This window comes from Lepisosteus platostomus, chromosome 12, assembly GCF_059453375.1.
Source record: "Lepisosteus platostomus isolate fLepPlt1 chromosome 12, fLepPlt1.hap1, whole genome shotgun sequence".
In the NCBI taxonomy this organism is placed as follows: domain Eukaryota; kingdom Metazoa; phylum Chordata; class Actinopteri; order Semionotiformes; family Lepisosteidae; genus Lepisosteus; species Lepisosteus platostomus.
This window is the reverse complement of record NC_142622.1, coordinates 32,834,537-32,852,215: the sequence shown is the minus strand read 5'-3', so window position 1 is coordinate 32,852,215 and position 17,679 is coordinate 32,834,537. Positions and strand designations below refer to the sequence as shown.

The 17,679-nt window shown below is 35.9% G+C and overlaps 1 protein-coding gene across 5 annotated transcripts in view; it reads left to right on the top strand.

Moving 5' to 3' along the window:
* thrb (thyroid hormone receptor beta) overlaps nucleotides 1-17,679 on the top strand; it is a 136,186-nt gene that overhangs the window by 68,701 nt on the left and 49,806 nt on the right. For all 5 annotated transcript variants that reach the window (XM_088601672.1, XM_088601668.1, XM_088601671.1 and 2 more), the window contains exon 2: nucleotides 1,659-1,769. The gene's annotated coding sequence lies outside the window, so the exon portion shown is untranslated. The remainder of the gene's footprint in view (nucleotides 1-1,658; nucleotides 1,770-17,679) is intronic.

Below are 17,679 nucleotides of genomic sequence, written 5' to 3'. Positions count from 1 at the left end.
TGGAACAAATTTAATTCCACTCTGAAAAGTAGAAAGAAAGAAGGTACATTTCTGTCAATTCAAGCGGCGTTTTTATTTTCGGATAGCACCCTTCACAAGTTGTTATAGAACATTTTCACAGTTATTTACACAAATTACACAAGCAGGATTATCCAATACAATAAAACCGAAGCAAATCATTAAAGAGTGTGAGCAACATTGTAACCATAAGTCATGGAGGAGAGAAAAATAATTTTCAGTATACAGTAGTATTAACTGCTAACTGTTCCTCTTTAAAGAATACCTACTGATTAGACTGTTTTTTTTATTTTTGCAAAAGAATTCCACTTACATTATCCTGCATGCATGACATATTATATTGTCATTAATATAAATGTGACGTGTCAACTGGCCTTGGTGATAAGAGGTGTCCTTGGTTAGTTCTTATTAGTGTTAATGAAATCTGCCTCCTGCTGGCTTTCAGATAGGGGTATTAGCAACATTACTTATCTTTTAGGAAAATGTTCATTAAATATTTGTAATTTGTGTGGGCAAACATCTTGATATATGTAGATAAAATGACTGGAACATATTACCAATTAAAAAGAAACAGTTTTGAGTGTTGTGTGTTTTTATGTTAATTGCTAAAGATGTTTTTTAAAGAAGGATAAAATTAGCTGATAGCATATTAGTTGTCTTATCAATATAATTTGTTGGTTTAGAAGCCTTGGAGACATTATTCAATCTCCATAGCAACTAGGTAAATTAAGAAAGAAGGATTTTTTTTTAATTCATTAGACAGAATGGAGTAGGGGCTGTCGGGCCTTTTTCTGACAGAAATAGATTATAGTTTTCAATTTGTCTCAGAAATTTAAAACTTGCTCTGTCTTCATTTCTTTCCTGCAGCCACTAACAAGTGGCAGGAAATTGGCAGCCCATGTTGTTATAGCTAGGTGTTACCAGAAGGAGTTCACAGTGTGTTCGCCAATTGGGCGAAAGTCAGTCCTTGGCAGCTTGTCAAGCACATTTTGAGGTGCACCAAAGGTATGTGGAAAGCATGAGGAGGCTGAGCTGGTTTTTATGTGGCAGTTTGACTATGTGCCTTTAATTAGGTGTTTTTGGTATTTTTAAGCGCACAACATGCATGAAATGAACAGTCCAAACAGTATGATAGGATTCTTTCTGCTTTATTTTAACTGTACATTAGATATGACTTTTTAAGGCCCCAGTTGTTCTGGTGTCAAGGTTCAAAACCACAGGAATCTGTAAAAAGCAAGCAGCCAGTTATATCACCTGAGCTGCAGTGTGAAATGGAACTGAGCAGTAAATATGAAGTCAGAATGTATGAGGACATTTATCTACGTATGACAGTCATGGAGGACGTTAGGAAGGGATTGTGTACTTTATTTTCAAAACATTATTTTCATTATGTGAATAATCTGAGTGTTAGAATTCCCCTTTAATATTAAATACTTTGTAAGAAGTAGCTCTGTTTAATTTTCCACTGTTTACTATGTAAATACGAATGAATATGCAGGATCTTAGGGACTAAGTTTACCCCAGAACAAAGTGAACAGGATTTTAATTGTTGCAATAGGTTTGTGCCTGTGAAGATCCTGATGTGTAAGCAGCTGCATTGTCAGGTGGAATTGATTTTAACATTCTGTTCTCTCTTTTAGTTTATTTTTAGATTTTTGGTTTGAAGGGAAAAAGGACGTCTAACTTCAGGCAAGGCAATTATCGGTGTAACTCCTCAACAATGCAAAATTAAATGAATATCAGTATCCCAGGTAAGTTAACGTTTGTGTTCACTGTGCCTTTTGATGTGGTTGAAATTTAGGCAGTCTATCAACCTAAATTTGCAGGTTTTTAAATTAATTCACTGAAGTTCTGCTACAGCTCATTGTACGTGAGTGAAATTCTACATACTGTAGATTATGCATTTAGGATCGTGGTATTTTTATGAACTTTTCAAATCAGAAGTAACATAAAGCATATCTAGGTACCTCAAAGGACCTAGAGAGGCAATCTTCCTTTGTTCATTAATTTAGCTTCTTTTCCACAGATGTAAGTTACTTTTAAATCATCAAGATTATCCTTGTATACAATTACTCCACTTTTTCTTGACCCCATTTTTATGTGAAACTTTACTCCACTTCTGAATTTCTAATTTTGTATAAGTCTTAAATTGCATTATAAGTCTATTAGAGTGACGTTAGTTACCTGGATTTTTAAGAGCTATGAAATTCCCCAAGTAACAGTCTTTCAGCTTATTATTTATTAAATACTTAGATTGACTTTCATGTTACCAAATGCAATCAAGCAAAGATTAACATACATTTTAAAAATGGTGCAATTTGCTTTTCATAAAAGTACTTCTTTCTTTACAAAAAAATAACTGTAAAAATAGGTGCAGGTACAAGTAAAAAAGAATATGGACTGAACCCTTTTAGTGTCAGGTTCAAATATCTAGAACTTACTAAAGATTAGCGCTACAAATAACTAAACTTATAAACTAAACATCTCACAACAATACAGATATTCAGCAGACATTTGTCTGAAGTCAATTAAAATCTGTTGTAAAAAAGTTTTCATTATATAAAGATTAACCAACTGGTATGTAATGTACAGCTTAAACTGCTCAGGTTCATTGAACTTTAGTATTTGCAAATAGTAATCGTGACGAAACCATTCGATGTTGAAATTGAATTACATTAAAAATCAATGTCAGACTGTTTCACTTAAGCAAGGTTTGTGAGTGAAATTATATTCTAAGAGCTGATATATACTGTGGTATAAGTGAGGAATAATGTTTTTGGTTACATATTTTGTAAAACATTAGTGTTTGTCCTTAGTTCTCTTGGACATTGTGTTTTCTTTGAGTTAGAATGTTCTTTAGTGTTATATAAGATCATTTTGATTAATTTTGGCATTTTTAGGAAGTCACTGTGTAACTTCCATATCCATAAAAGAGTGAAGAAACAGAACCTATTTTATTTGGGTATGTGGACAGAACAGGACTGTAATGAGGTCCTTCTTTTTATTAAACCTGGAATAAGCTTACACAAAGGGGAAAAGCTATTGGGTTTGTACAGTACTGTGAATAATTCTGATTCATTAAGACATTAAGGGACTAATAGAAGATGATTTAAGGTAATTCGTCATAATTTAACGTTTAAAGGTGTTCATCTCTTTTATTCAGAAACTTTTTAGTAGGCTTTGATTGAATAATATAACACACAACAGTAAACAAAAGAAAGGAGCAATCTGGCTATACATCTTTCCACGAGGACATCTCTACAAATCTTTGCATCCATTTTTTAATTTGCTAATATCCCATAATATAATATCCACCAAGGCTTGTAAAATATTTCAGTTAGTGCCTCCAGCCGAAACTAAGAGTTAGCCAAGAATCTTCACTTCGAAGAAGGAATCTGGTCATGCCAGTAATGTCAGGAAGCATGCCAGTTACATATGACCAGATATGCACTTTGTCACAGGACAGTTTTAGAATAAGTACCAGTTGCATACAATGTACTGTACATCTGTGGCAGTTAAACAAAATTATTTTTTATCTGAAAACACTAAGTGTAGATACAGGGCCACATACATTCCATTTACAAGTTAAAAACTTGAATTATCTGGTGTGCCAGATTTTTTGGAAGAGTAAATACTATATGCCCAGACCACGACCACATTTCGGTCCAGGCTAAATCTATATTTTTTTTAGTCTATGCCTCTTATGAGGGTTTTTTGTAGGGGCTGAACATACAAGAAAAAGGATATCTAAAATCAAAACTAGTTCTCTAATAGCTGCTGTGGAGATTCTTAATTCAGCCAGTGGAAGGGAGGGTTGATCAGGTATAATGATCTGACCAGAGATTGTAATGAGTAAAGTTGTTTCCTTTAAACCCTCTAATGTTTATGGACCATTGTCAACAAATACATCAAGTAAAACCAACCCACTAGAACTTTTGGCTGCTTTCTTTTCCAAATAAAACTAGTTATAATGGAATTGTTTTAGATATTATGTAGGGAGTGAGGTGGGTACAATGGAAAATAGTAATGAATGTGTGGCATTGTTTGTTTCTAGAATGGAAATCCATATAACCTAATCAGTAGCAAGGACCATCTAGCTAGATCTTGATTTGATTCTGTTCTGTATTCTATTTATGAATTATCTGGGAAGAAATTGTGAAATGAAACACAGGACTTCTGACGGTAAAAGAGTAGGAATGCCCTTGTGGCAGGATTCAAACATAAGGATTGACTTACATGTAAGTTAATTTATTTGTAACGTTATTAACAATGTTCTGTCCAGAAGTTATTGAATTATTGAATGAGTCTATGGCATAGGGAACTGACCTAGAGACATATTGCTGGAGATGCTTGAGACAGTACTGATATGCTGCCTAGCACCCTGAGCTACTCGACTATTAACAAAATATGTTTGAGTAGGGAACTGCGTCAACATCTGTAGGCAGCAAAGGAACAGGTAAAGATTCATTCCATGCTGAGAGGTAAAGAAAAGAACAGACACAACTGTTCAACTGTGGGGTCTTCTTCCAATGTGAGGGAGAGAGGAAAAGTAGGAAATAAATAAGATGTAGGAGACCAGAAGTTAAAGTAGGTAAGAAGGTGCAGAGATCAGTGGGGAAATGAGAATTAAGCTGGTGAACATGTCCAAACTTAGAGAGAACAGGAGGAGGGGTGCAGAAAAACGAAATCTGCAAATAAATGGAGAGGATTTAGAAGAGGATTCTGCTTCTGTTTTATTAACAAAATAAACCTTCATAGGTGTCTTTGCTATGTGAGAACACTGATCCCATCTGATCATATTCTTGGAATATTGTGTAAAGCGCATCACATACATGAATGAGTTGCCAAAGCTGTAACACTCTGAACACTCATTGTAGTCACTGAAGGCACTTTACAAGATATCCAGGTGATGGAGATTTGATTTAGAATTTGGAAAATATGTTGAATGTTATTAGAAGCAAAGCAAACATTGAAAAAGCCTATCTGGCCATTGGGCATTAGCTAACACATTTCCAGTTGTTTAACAAGGACCTTGTTAGGAATCTGTAATACTGTATGTCAATGTTAAGTAACAAGAATGGCCTATAACTTGAGCTTCTTTAATAGGTCTTTTAATTTCACTCCTTTGTGAAAGAGTAAATCAGATTTTTTTCCTTGAAAAGAAAGAGTCAGCTTTTAATACACTTTATCTGATTTAATTTAAGGTTGATCCCAAATCAAAAGCTTCTAGTTCCCAGTTTAGATACTGAGATGTGTTCAGTTCTGTAAAGTTAATGGAGCTTGTAAAAGAATGGCCTGTTTAGAAGTCAGCAGAGGCAGTTATAATAGCCCTAAGAATTCTTTTATTTTGGCTATATCTATGTTGGTTTTAGAAACACAAAGATATGAGTAATTTCACTCTTAATTTTACACTTATTTTTTAGACAGCACAGATTAGGATTAGAGAGCATAACCATATCATTATCACTAATTGCTTCAGTATGAGGTAAAAGCTTATTTTTTTGTAATTGTAACACAAGCACAAAGATCAGCATTTTTATAATAGAGCTGATTGTTTTGTGTTCAAGGAATTAGTTCCAGCAGTGGTGAGGGTTTTGATTTTTTTTTTTGAGAGTGGTTGTATGTCTAGCTTTGTTCTCTGTATACAGTATATAAATTATATATCAGCTCTGTGCATAGAATTGTGATTTCTAACAGAATAAAGTACAGAATAAATTTTCTATTTGAAAAAGAGTCAAAAGCATTGTAAGTGCCTCTAATTAAGCATTTGTTAATATCCCAAAAATGATGAATGTTGATCTCAGGTGCTGTTGAAAACTTAAAAATCTTTCAGACCTTTGTAAGGTGTTTTAAAAAGACTTAATTCTAAAGTAAGAAGGGATTGAAACACCAGCTTTTAGCACAGGTACTGTAATTCCCAGTACAAACCTGGTGTGTAATCAGGTGTGCAAATAAAGGGAATAAATGTGAGAGTAAAATATTGCCTTAAAGATGTATGTTTTACAGTGTATGCATAGAAACATACTGTATATGAAATCAAAAACTTTGACTATTATTTCTCTATCACGAACCACAGCATCTGTTTAAAATTTGAGCAACAGTTTAAAAACTCTTAAAACTAGAAGAAGGGGGCAAAGAGACAACTGAGGAAGAGGTGTTCATACTTGATTTAAAAATCTATTTAATGTGTATTCTCTACATAATCAAGAAAATCTAGCAAATTAGATAAAAAGTTGTATATGGATAAAATGATGTGAAACAATTGTAATATTTCTAAGTTGTAAAGAGAAATAGCTTTACTGTATGTATATCCACTAATGCTAATACTGGTATAATGCTGTCAGTTGTCAGCTGTCAATGCTGTCATTAATGCTGACTAATGCTAGCCAGTATTCAGTATTCATTTTTCTGTCCGTCTGTTTTTTTTTTGTATTGAACTTTTTAGCAATCTGTAGTGTTTGATTTGTTTGAGTCTGTGAATATCAGCATATTAAAATTAGTTTGCATTTGGTAATATGTATATTATTCCAGAGTACAAGTGAATACAGTCCCGAGTGACCAGCAGACCAATCGGGAGGATGAACCCTGTGCGGTACCTCAGTGGTTATGGAACAAAAGGAAAAGATCCAGTAGCTTCTGATCCAAGAGTGGGCTAGGCGAGACACGTGGTCAAGAACGAGTTCCGTACTTCTTATCCAAAAGGGCTTTGAACACTTTATAAAAGGACGGCGAGGTAGAACAGGGCTTAAATATTATGAGAGGAGGAAGGTGCGCTGACAGGTGGAGTGTCGTGGGGTTTGTTGATTGACAGGAACGGTATCGTTTGGAAGAAGTGCTCAGGGCTGGAGAGCACGAGAGCAATTCCGTGTTGAAATCTGGTTGGATTAGGGCGTGACAAATACATTTTAGTAATGAGTTTCTTGCAATAAGGTAATATGTATATTTTTGTAATGTACAAACACATTTTACTATTTAAAATTTAATGATATAAATTCTAGGATAGAATTTTACGTTGTCATAAAACATTTCCTAAGACAGTTTCTCCCTAGTTGTTGTGTATAAAAAGATGTAGAGCATTACACCATTAAGAGAGGAAAGACTACGTGAAAAATGACACAGCTAGCATTCAAATAATAACTGGATCAAGTTAAAAGAAAGTAAAATAACCAAAAACACTGTACGATCACCTGACATGACCAGAACAGTGCATAACATTTCTAACATGAAAATGCAAAACTACTCCAACAAATCAGACCTATGCAGACCTAGAAGCTATTGCAGCTCTCATCACCAGTTGGTTGGCTGCCAAAAGGTGGGAAGTACACAAAGGAAGACCTAAGAATACATTTGCAGGAGGAGAACATTGTAGCAACAGTGCTACAGTTTGTGTCATTAAAAAGTGATGAAAAACCCCATGACCAGTAGTAAATCAGCAATATTAACCTGGAGTTACTTATACAGTAGCTTCTGTTGCCAGTCTTTTTTTGTTATTCCCCTCTTCTGTTTTTTGATCCATCAAATATAAATTCAGCTGTTCTCCTGCCTTTTCCCAGATGTTAAATATTTAACGGATAATATCAAAACAAAGATTTGTCTTGGGTGAACAAAAGAAGATCACGCAATGAAGCTGGAAAGTCTGGTATTCAAGGTGGCAGAGATGGAAGATTGTACACAACAAAATATAATGGAGCTGATGACCCCGTCAGATTCCTGTTAAGAGCAGTACGTTTTCGGTTTCCAAATCTGGAATAAGAAAACACAGGATATACAAAGAGCACTTTTCAGGAGGTGTAAAGAGACTCTGGGTGATGTATTCAGATTTCTCTTGTGCTCTGGTGAACAGCTTCATTTAAAAGGATCAGTTAGATTCAGGCATCTTGACTTAGCTGTGGTTTTTGTGCTGCATTTTTTTCCGGATTGCTGTCCAGAAACAACACATGAGCATGAGTTGGAGATCAGTGAGGAAAGTCTAGTCTTTTTATCTGTACCTAAAAGTGCTTTGGGTGCTTAAAGTCATCCATTCTGATAGACAGCATCTGTTAACATCATTGTAAGGGGCAGAAATCATCAGATGCTCTGACATTTCAAATGTAATAACATAAAAAATAAAGCCTTTTCTGTCTCAAGGATAGTTTTTGCTTGCTTGATCATGAAGGTGGAAGCAGACTGAAATGTATGGAGGAATCATACTTTTTCTTCCTTTCCTCTTTGTTCTAAAATTGTTCTTTGCAGCATTTCTTTTGTAGTAACTGTGCATGTGGGTAGTGCTAGACAAAAACGTGCCAGTAACCCCTTCTGCAAACAAAAAATGTCATGTGCCAAACCACTTTATACCATACGGTAACAAAAAATGTAATGTTGGTAAATTATTTGATGGAAAGAGACTTGTCTATTAACAGAAAAACAAGTATTCCTTTAAAGATGAAAATCTGTCTCATTGATTTATCCTCAGGAATTGGGGATAAACTGATTTCTCTATTCAGTCAGAGAAGGGCTAGAAATTTGTCTTGGAAACATCAAAATATGTGGGTGGGTGTTTATATACAGTATAACAGCGTTCTCATTGCTGCTAGTTGGTATCAATATAATAAGAATAAAACTTAATTTTTTTTAAATATCTAGACATTTTGTATTGTATAAATCATAGCCTATGTTTTGTTATTTATAAAATATAAAATCTGAGGAAACGGATACCCTATAAGGACCAGAGTGCTTTTCTATCTGTAATCTATACGTTTTGCTATGAGCTCCAATAATTGCTAAGTGTTGTGCCACTGTCTTAGACAAAAATTCACCAGGTTTTATGTAATATAGTTGTTTAGTGGCATATTATGTATATACAGTCTGTAATACATGCTTTTTTTCAATGATTCCACCAGTCTAGCTTAGGGTTAACAGTTGAATTTCGCAACCTGTAACTCTTCTCTTTCCTTCTGTCCTCTGTCACAATGTATAATGCTGTATGCCCCTTTTTTATCCTGAGCTCTCAAATAGACAAATAAAGAAAACAATGTTAATCATTTTAATGAGATTAAAATCTAATAGAGATTTAAAAACAAGTAGACACTTGTGACAGCTGTATATATTTTTCGAAACAGAATTCTTTTTAAAGTAGATCGCTATGTTAGTAAAAGGGAGAGGCACAGTGATGCAGTTGTTGGCATTGCTGCCTCACAGTACTGGGGTCCTGGGTTCAATTCTAGGAGTGCTATCTGTGTTGAGTTTGCATATTCTCCCTGCGTTTGTCCAGGCGCTCCATTTTCCTCCCACAATCCACAGACATGCTGGTAGGTTAACTGGCTCCTGTAAAAAATGGCCATGATGTGAGTACAGTATGTGAGTGTTTGTGTCTGTATGTGCCCCGTGATAGACTGCCGTCTCTTCAAGGTTGTATCCTGCCTTGTGCCTAGTGCTTCCTGGGATTGGTTCTGGCCCACTGTGATGGCCCCTGAATTGGATAACCCGTTACTGAAAGTGACTATGACCATGATGTTTTAGTAAAATCATTTCAATATAAACTTCTTTTCAGCATTGTCACACTTTGGAGTGGGAGTGGTGAAAGAGGTCTTATTAGCACTGCATCTTTCCTTGACAGTTATGACGTGTCATAGTTCAGGATTACGGTGGACATTTTTATTGACAAGATTCTGAAGACCGCCTTTCTTTAAACGCCTGCCATAATGCCGTTCATAATGATAAAAGCATGACTGCACTTAATAGTGGATATTATATAGGACAATGCCTTAAACAGTGGTTCCACAGAGACAAGTATGTGGGTAGGTTTGCAGTTCTGTAAGCAAGATACAGTATCTTCAAACACTGTCCAGTGTTCCTAGTTTAAAGACTTGGGTGAGGTGTTTTACTTTCCTGTCACTGTATTGAATTTCCATCTTGCCAGGCAAGCAATCCTCCTAAGTAATATGCTTGTCACAGTTGATTGGGTATTCTTTGTACTGAAATTTTAAAACGTTGCTGGTATTAATCTGTTTCTTATGTTCTCTGTCAAAATGAACCTGTATTAATTTGAACAATTATCATGGCACATTTTTTTTGTTACTTTCCTCCACGTGGCTACCAGGAGTGTACACTATTGACCCCAAAACTTCAGTGTGCCTAGCTGGCAATTTGTTGCCCTTGAAAAGTGTTTCTCATTTTTGGAACTTTGGAACATCTTTGGAACCTTGGAATACTGACCAGAAAGAGTATTCAGTTCTACCCATACACCATTTGTTAGCCCTAAATTGTCAATAAAGAAAAAGTGAGTATTTATCAAGTCCCTTGCTTTGCCCTATTTCTTGAATCACTTTCTTGGTCTTTGGAAGCCTTTAAACATTTTCCGTGAAGTGCTTTGTAGTTCTCCCTGACAGCTTTGACACTTCTTTCACTGGACATTCACTTTGATATACTGTAGGACAAAAATTGATGTTGCCATAATACAGGAGTCTCTTCTGAAACAAGATGTTCATAGATTTACTAATAAGTATTGCTAAGTATCTGTCTGTTCTTCTGGAGAGAACAATGTATTGCATTTTGTAATCGAGTTTTACAGTTTCTATACCAGGGACAAGGGCTGGTGAAATGAGGACAGTAGCATATTTGAAAACAAGTATTTAAGGTAAAAAAATGTTTCAGTTTGTACTGACCTCTGCTCTTAATTACTGAGTTATTTGGAGTTTAGAAATGTGTTCAGTCATGAATTAAGTACTTGAAAGAATACAAGTTAAAGAAAACAATGCTCAGATACTGTAATGCACAACACTGAGAGACTATGTGGGTGTAGTAGATACAGTGCCTTGCGAAAGTATTCGGCCCCCTTGAACTTTTCAACCTTTTGCCACATTTCAGGCTTCAAACATAAAGATATAAATTTTTTATTTTATGTGAAGAATCACCAACAAGTGGGACACAATTGTGAAGTGGAACGAAATCTATTGGATTTTTGAAACTTTTTTAACTAATAAAAAAATGAAAAGTGGGGCGTGCAAAATTATTCGGCCCCCTTGCGTTAATACTTTGTAGAGCCACCTTTTGCTGCGATTACAGCTGCAAGTCGCTTGGGGTATGTCTCTATCAGTTTTGCACATCGAGAGACTGAAATTCTTGCCCATTCTTCCTTGCAAAACAGCTCGAGCTCAGTGAGGTTGGATGGAGAGCGTTTGTGAACAGCAGTTTTCAGCTCTTTCCACAGATTCTCGATTGGATTCAGGTCTGGACTTTGACTTGGCCATTCAAACACCTGGATACGTTTATTTGTGAACCATTCCTTTGTAGATTTTGCTGTATGTTTGGGATCATTGTCTTGTTGGAAGATAAATCTTCGTCCCAGTTTCAGGTCTTTTGCAGACTCCAACAGGTTTTCATCCAGAATGGTCCTGTATTTGGCTGCATCCATCTTCCCCTCAATTTTAACCATCTTCCCTGTCCCTGCTGAAGAAAAGCAGGCCCAAACCATGATGCTGCCACCACCATGTTTGACAGTGGGGATGGTGTGTTGAGGGTGATGAGCTGTGTTGCTTTTACGCCAAACATATCGTTTTGCATTGTGGCCAAAAAGTTCGATTTTGGTTTCATCTGACCAGAGCACCTTCTTCCACATGTTTGGGGTGTCTCCCAGGTGGCTTGTGGCAAACTTTAGACGAGACTTTTTATGGATATCTTTGAGAAATGGCTTTCTTCTTGCCACTCTTCCATAAAGGCCAGATTTGTGCAGTGTAAGACTGATTGTTGTCCTATGGACAGACTCTCCCACCTCAGCTGTAGTTCTCTGCAGTTCATCCAGAGTGATCATGGGCCTCTTGGCTGCATCTCTGATCAGTCTTCTCCTTGTCTGAGCTGAAAGTTTAGAGGGACGGCCAGGTCTTGGTAGATTTGCAGTGGTCTGATACTCCTTCCATTTCAAGATGATCGCTTGCACAGTGCTCCTTGGGATGTTTGAAGCTTGGGAAATCTTTTTGTATCCAAATCCGGCTTTAAACTTCTCCACAACAGTATTACGGACCTGCCTGGTGTGTTCCTTGGTCTTCATGATGCTCTCTGCGCTTTCAACAGAACCTTGAGACTATCACAGAGCAGGTGCATTTATACAGAGACTTGATTACACACAGGTGGATTCTATTTATCACCATCAGTCATTTAGGACAACATTGGATCATTCAGAGATCCTCGCTGAACTTCTGGAGTGAGTTTGCTGCACTGAAAGTAAAGGGGCCGAATAATTTTGCACGCCCCACTTTCAATTTTTTATTTGTTAAAAAAGTTTCAAAAATCCAATAGATTTCGTTCCACTTCACAATTGTGTCCCACTTGTTGGTGATTCTTCACATAAAATAAAAAATTTATATCTTTATGTTTGAAGCCTGAAATGTGGCAAAAGGTTGAAAAGTTCAAGGGGGCCGAATACTTTCGCAAGGCACTGTATGTCATATGTTTAACCCTTTAGCCAATTATTTATTTCAATTATTAATTTATTTATGCACCATTTGTAATCCCTAGATATGAACCTTATTCCAAAATTAACAATGTTTTTGATTTCCAAGCCTTTTTTCTGTGCTGAGATACTTCCCATCTCTACATCAGATCCCCATGCCAATTTCTGCAGGTTTATACTAACAGATCCATTTTCACATGACGCCCAGTGGCACTGTAACACCACACTATAATAAAATGAGCCTTTTCAGACAAAATACAAACTAAAGTGGTTTTAACTGTGGAACTGTCCATGACCTTTGTGTGAGTAAAGCAAATGCTTTCTTAAAAATGAGTCTCCTGTTTTATTTCCAGATGCAACTGTCTCATCTTAATTATCATAATTATCATCATACCAACATTTCCTATACCTAACTGTAAGGCAAAAGTATTATTTTAATGAAAGTTGGCTAGCCTTGAGTCTTTCCAGCAATTAATACTTTACAGATTTTCCAGACTTCAACACACGGAAATGTCAGATTTCATGTAGAGAAATGTGGTGTCTTACCTTTAATATTCATAATTAGGCAGTTCAGCATTCTATATGATTGGGAAGAATGTATGAGTTTTTTTCATTAATGTAATCTTTCTCCAGAATAGACAGCTAAAGCTAGGACTTATATACATGTCTGGATAGGTAAAGGAACTAGTACAGTAACAGTAACAATGTCTAAATCTCCTGGAATTGTAATCCTTCTGAATTCTGTCTGACGTTTTAGCCCTAATTAAGTTCTTTTTGCTTGAAATGATACATATTGCCATTCAGAAAGATAATTTTATGGGAATGTTAATACTGCCGTTATATAACCCCTTCTAATTAAAAAAAGCAGATATGTCTTTGATTTGCTCTGATATTAGACTGTATGTTAAGGTGCTGTCACTTTGGCTGATGGCCTACAAGTCCAAATTAGGACACCACATCAAATAGATTTTATTAAAGGGCTCTTTGATTATGACAACTTTCATCACCCAGAACAGCTTGAGTGTGAATATCTGGTTCCAGATCATATAGGTTTAGAAGCAGATTTCATGATTATGGTTAAGGTTTTATAATCAAGTCCTAAAATAATGTTGTTAAAAGACTACAAGAGTGCTTCCTAATTTTATGTTGATGTAGGGACACTCATCAGGGATGTTCACTCTTGCTTGTTATTTGTCTTTTCTTAGGATACACTAGTTCACAGTACTATTTTTCTGTTATTATTTCTCCCATGGTTTTTGATAGCAATACTCAACTTTTCATATCACTCTGGCAGCAATATATTATCTGCTGATAATTTATTGTCATACAGTATAATGTGCTGATAGCAAAAAATTGGCTTGTGTCAGCATTATTGCCTTTAAATTTTACAATAGAGAAAACCAGCTTAGCTTTGATTGTGCTACTGTACGTCAGACACTTTAGGTGTTTGGTACTGAATTTCGGACACAGTGGTTAGCATTGCTGCTTGGAGCCCTGGGGTTAATTCTGGACCTGGGGTGTTTGTATGTTCACATGGATTTCCTATAGGAACTCGAGTTTCCTCCAACAGTCCAAAAACATGCTCATAGGTTAATTGACTTTTGTGGAAATTGGCCCTGATGTGATTGTGTGGATGTTTGTGTTTGTGTCTGTGTATGCCCTGCAGTTGATTGGCATCCTGTCCGGTGTGTACCCTGCCCTGTGTCCATGGCTTGCCAGAATAGGCTCTGGGTCTCCTGCAATCCTGAATTGGAAGAAGTGTTGGGAGAATGGGTGAATGGTATTGAAATGTATTCATCTTTACATGCTGTCACAGTAAATAATTCTAAAACATTTTTAAATAGGTGTACAGACATCAGGACTTTGCTAGATCTGAAGAGATGAACACCTTTTCCCATTCTCTTTCAGGTGTTGCTTCCACAAATTAATTAAGATCTGCTCAATTTAATTGGTCTTCCTTTGTGTTCAAAGCACTGACACTTTTTGGGTTGTTCAAAACCTGTATCTTGGCATATGCATGGAGAGAATCCAGTCTCTACGTATTGAGTTAAAGATTTAATTTATAATAGTGTTCTCCTTAGACAATGCAGACTGTGTTTTGGATGTACTGTACAGTGACATAGTATAGTGACATACTTGGCATTCAGTTTTATATTGCGTTGTAACAAGGTGAACTTAATTAACACAATTATCAGAAGTTAGTTCAGTTTACTTTCTTGCTAAGAATATATAAAGAAGTATTTTTTTTAAATAAAGTCCAAAGACATGGTGGTAGATTAATTGCCTAAAATGGATGGATGAATCAGAACACCACATATTACTGGAATCCTATATTACTGGAAGACAAAATAAAACCCTTTTTCTGTTTTATAAACCTGTTTAAAACCTTCCAATAAATAAGTCTATGTCCTGTAGTTTGTTTTCCACAGATATTTTATAAAGAGTGAATTGAGTAATTTAGATTATGTATAATTTATTATAAATTAAAGGTAGCTGGTTTGCTTTGTAAAATCATTTCTCCTATCTAGCTGATCTAGCTGATAGAGGCTAATTGATCCATCCTGACAATGCGAGTCATTTACAATGGAAACCTTTTTAACGTAAATTGCACAAGTCCTCTTTATTCGACATTTTTGTTTTCTTTCAGAGTACATTAGACCTCAAAGAAGAATGGCCAAGATCTTGTGGCTAGCATGCTGAGGTGTCACAGTGGGTTGTTTAAAACTTGTGTTTAAAACTGAACTGTAGGACTGTACCTCAAGTCTACCTTGAGGTACTTGTATTTATATCAAGAAAAAAGTGCTCTTCTCTGAGGAAAGCCTGGACCCTGCAGTTCAGAAGTCTCGGTTTGGATGTGCAGTTAGGTCATTAACTTCCTATGACTTTGTCCTCTCAGATTGGGCAACAATTGGTTGAGTGCAGCTGGTGTTGTTTGAGTTTGAGATGCCTTTCAGTTTTCCATGATATAGGCAGAAGCTTCATTATTCCACCATTTAACAGCTGAGCTCTGCTGTTTCTGTGCTGAACTTATATTGTGAAAGAAATGAATGACACAACAATGGTCATTTCAGTTTTAATGGAAATATTTTCATTTTCTTGTTTTTATGAAGGTTTTTACGAAGGTTGTGACATTAAACCAAGATCATTCATGATAATAGATTCCCAAACTGGTAAATGCAAAAGAAAATAAATCAGTAATTACTGTGAAAGGAAAATTACTTAGTAATTGCAGTGAAAAGTAAAAAGAAGAAATAGAAGGCACTCTTGAGATTGGTACTGCGCAAGTTTAACGCAAGAACATTGCCTGTTCTTTTAACATATCACAAACATTGTGTGATAACTAGATAATCGCCTTCACTGGAAGGAAATCTTTTTCAGATTTTATGGTTAATTTGAATTACAGTGCCGAGCTCTCTTGATGTGACAGCTATGTGGGGATCACAGTATGATCAGTACAGTCTGGGAGCATTTCTAGCAGACTACACAAGTCCACAAAGAGCCCCAGATGACTGATATGTCATCCCTGTGAGCATAAACAGAAAATCACTGAACAACAGGTAATGAATTGCCTTGGATCCTCAGAACAGCAACAGATAGCTTCACACAATCAGGAAATAGATCAGTGTGAATTGAATATGAGACATCTGGTTTTATGCATCTAAGTTACATGCTACAGCCTGAAAAGAATTCCAGGCTTATGCTTCACCCTGAGGGATAAATGGCAGCAACTCAAATATCTGTTTATCTCATTAGTTAGATGTATGCATCCCTGTTATCAGATTGAGACCATTGCAACTGGGGACATCACATCTTGTTGAATATTTTCTGGGTACCACCATCCCATGCTAAAATAATCTGATACATTTTTAGCTTATTGTACTTCAAAACAACATTAATCTTAGCAAGGTGTACTTAGCAAGTTTTTCAATTGCATGTTAATTGGTTTCTGTTTAAGAGCATCTTAATCTGTCTGAGCATCGTGGAGATTGTTGGCCTTGTGGTCCAGTGACTGGTAAAACTGGTTTTCCTTACTCCCACTATGGCGGGATTCTTATGTTTGCTAGCTCTAGTTCACTTCTTGTGTAGCACCAGATAAATGACTAATTTGTGAGAGTAGTCTAATTAATGACATTTTAAATACTGGCACAGCCTTTTGTCACAGACCGATTAATGGCATCAAGAAAAGTTATTGACTTCAGGGAAAATTATTTTTCTGCTCATTTTCTTGTCATTTGTGACTAGAAGTATCATAGGACATCTGATATTCATAGTCATTCAACCTTGATCTTTTTTGTAGTGGAATATTATAGTTCATTACACCATTTAGAGTCTTAGAGATGTGTTGTTGTTTTAAAGCTATTAATGCCACAGCATGAATATGAGGAAAGCAGCAGAACTGTTTTTATTTTCACTATATTGCTTATTTTAATTCTTCTCAATCAGCTGAGATGTCTCAGACATTCACTTTTTCTAATTGTGTTGAAAAACTTGTCTTGCTTTGATTTTTTTGCAGCTGCAGTTTTTGTTAGTGGTGGATATAATTATAATATTTATACTTCTTCAAACACTAGACACTGAAGTACTTTCAAATGCAGTGCTTTACAGCAATTTGTTTCTGATGTAACATGGGGATGTCCTGTGCCTTGATGGTTACTGTCTTCACAGTAGGAGGGTCTGGGTATGGATCCCTTTTGTTATCCTTGATGCATGAAGAAGCACAAACTGAAAGCTGTTAATGCTCTAAAGCTTGTTATGTTTGTTTTTGTTTGTCTTTATAATGCTTTCCATTACACTATGAGGAGTAATGGAAAATTATAATGAGTGTCAATAAAACAACCATTAAGCCATCTAGAGTCAAACTGAAAGCTCTTTTCAAATACTGAAGTTTCTTCATGTAACCATCTGTATGGAGTTTATATATTCTGCCTGGTCTCCCTCCCACTTCCTTGTCCCACAGTAAGAGTGTATATGTGTGCTGTGCACCAAATTAATTCTGCTGGCTTTTAAACCAAGTTCACTCCATGTAATGCATTATAGATATCTGAAGAATCTTAATAAAAATATGTTCTTCTCAGTTTAATATAATGTAATTAATTAATGTAAGATAAATGTAAGATGACATAAGATGCATCCCTCATACAAATGGTAATGGACAATAGTGTGAAACAATTCCATGAAATGGACAGCTGATAATTGATTGCGGTACATCTCGTTTAGTCTTTGGTCTTTGGTAG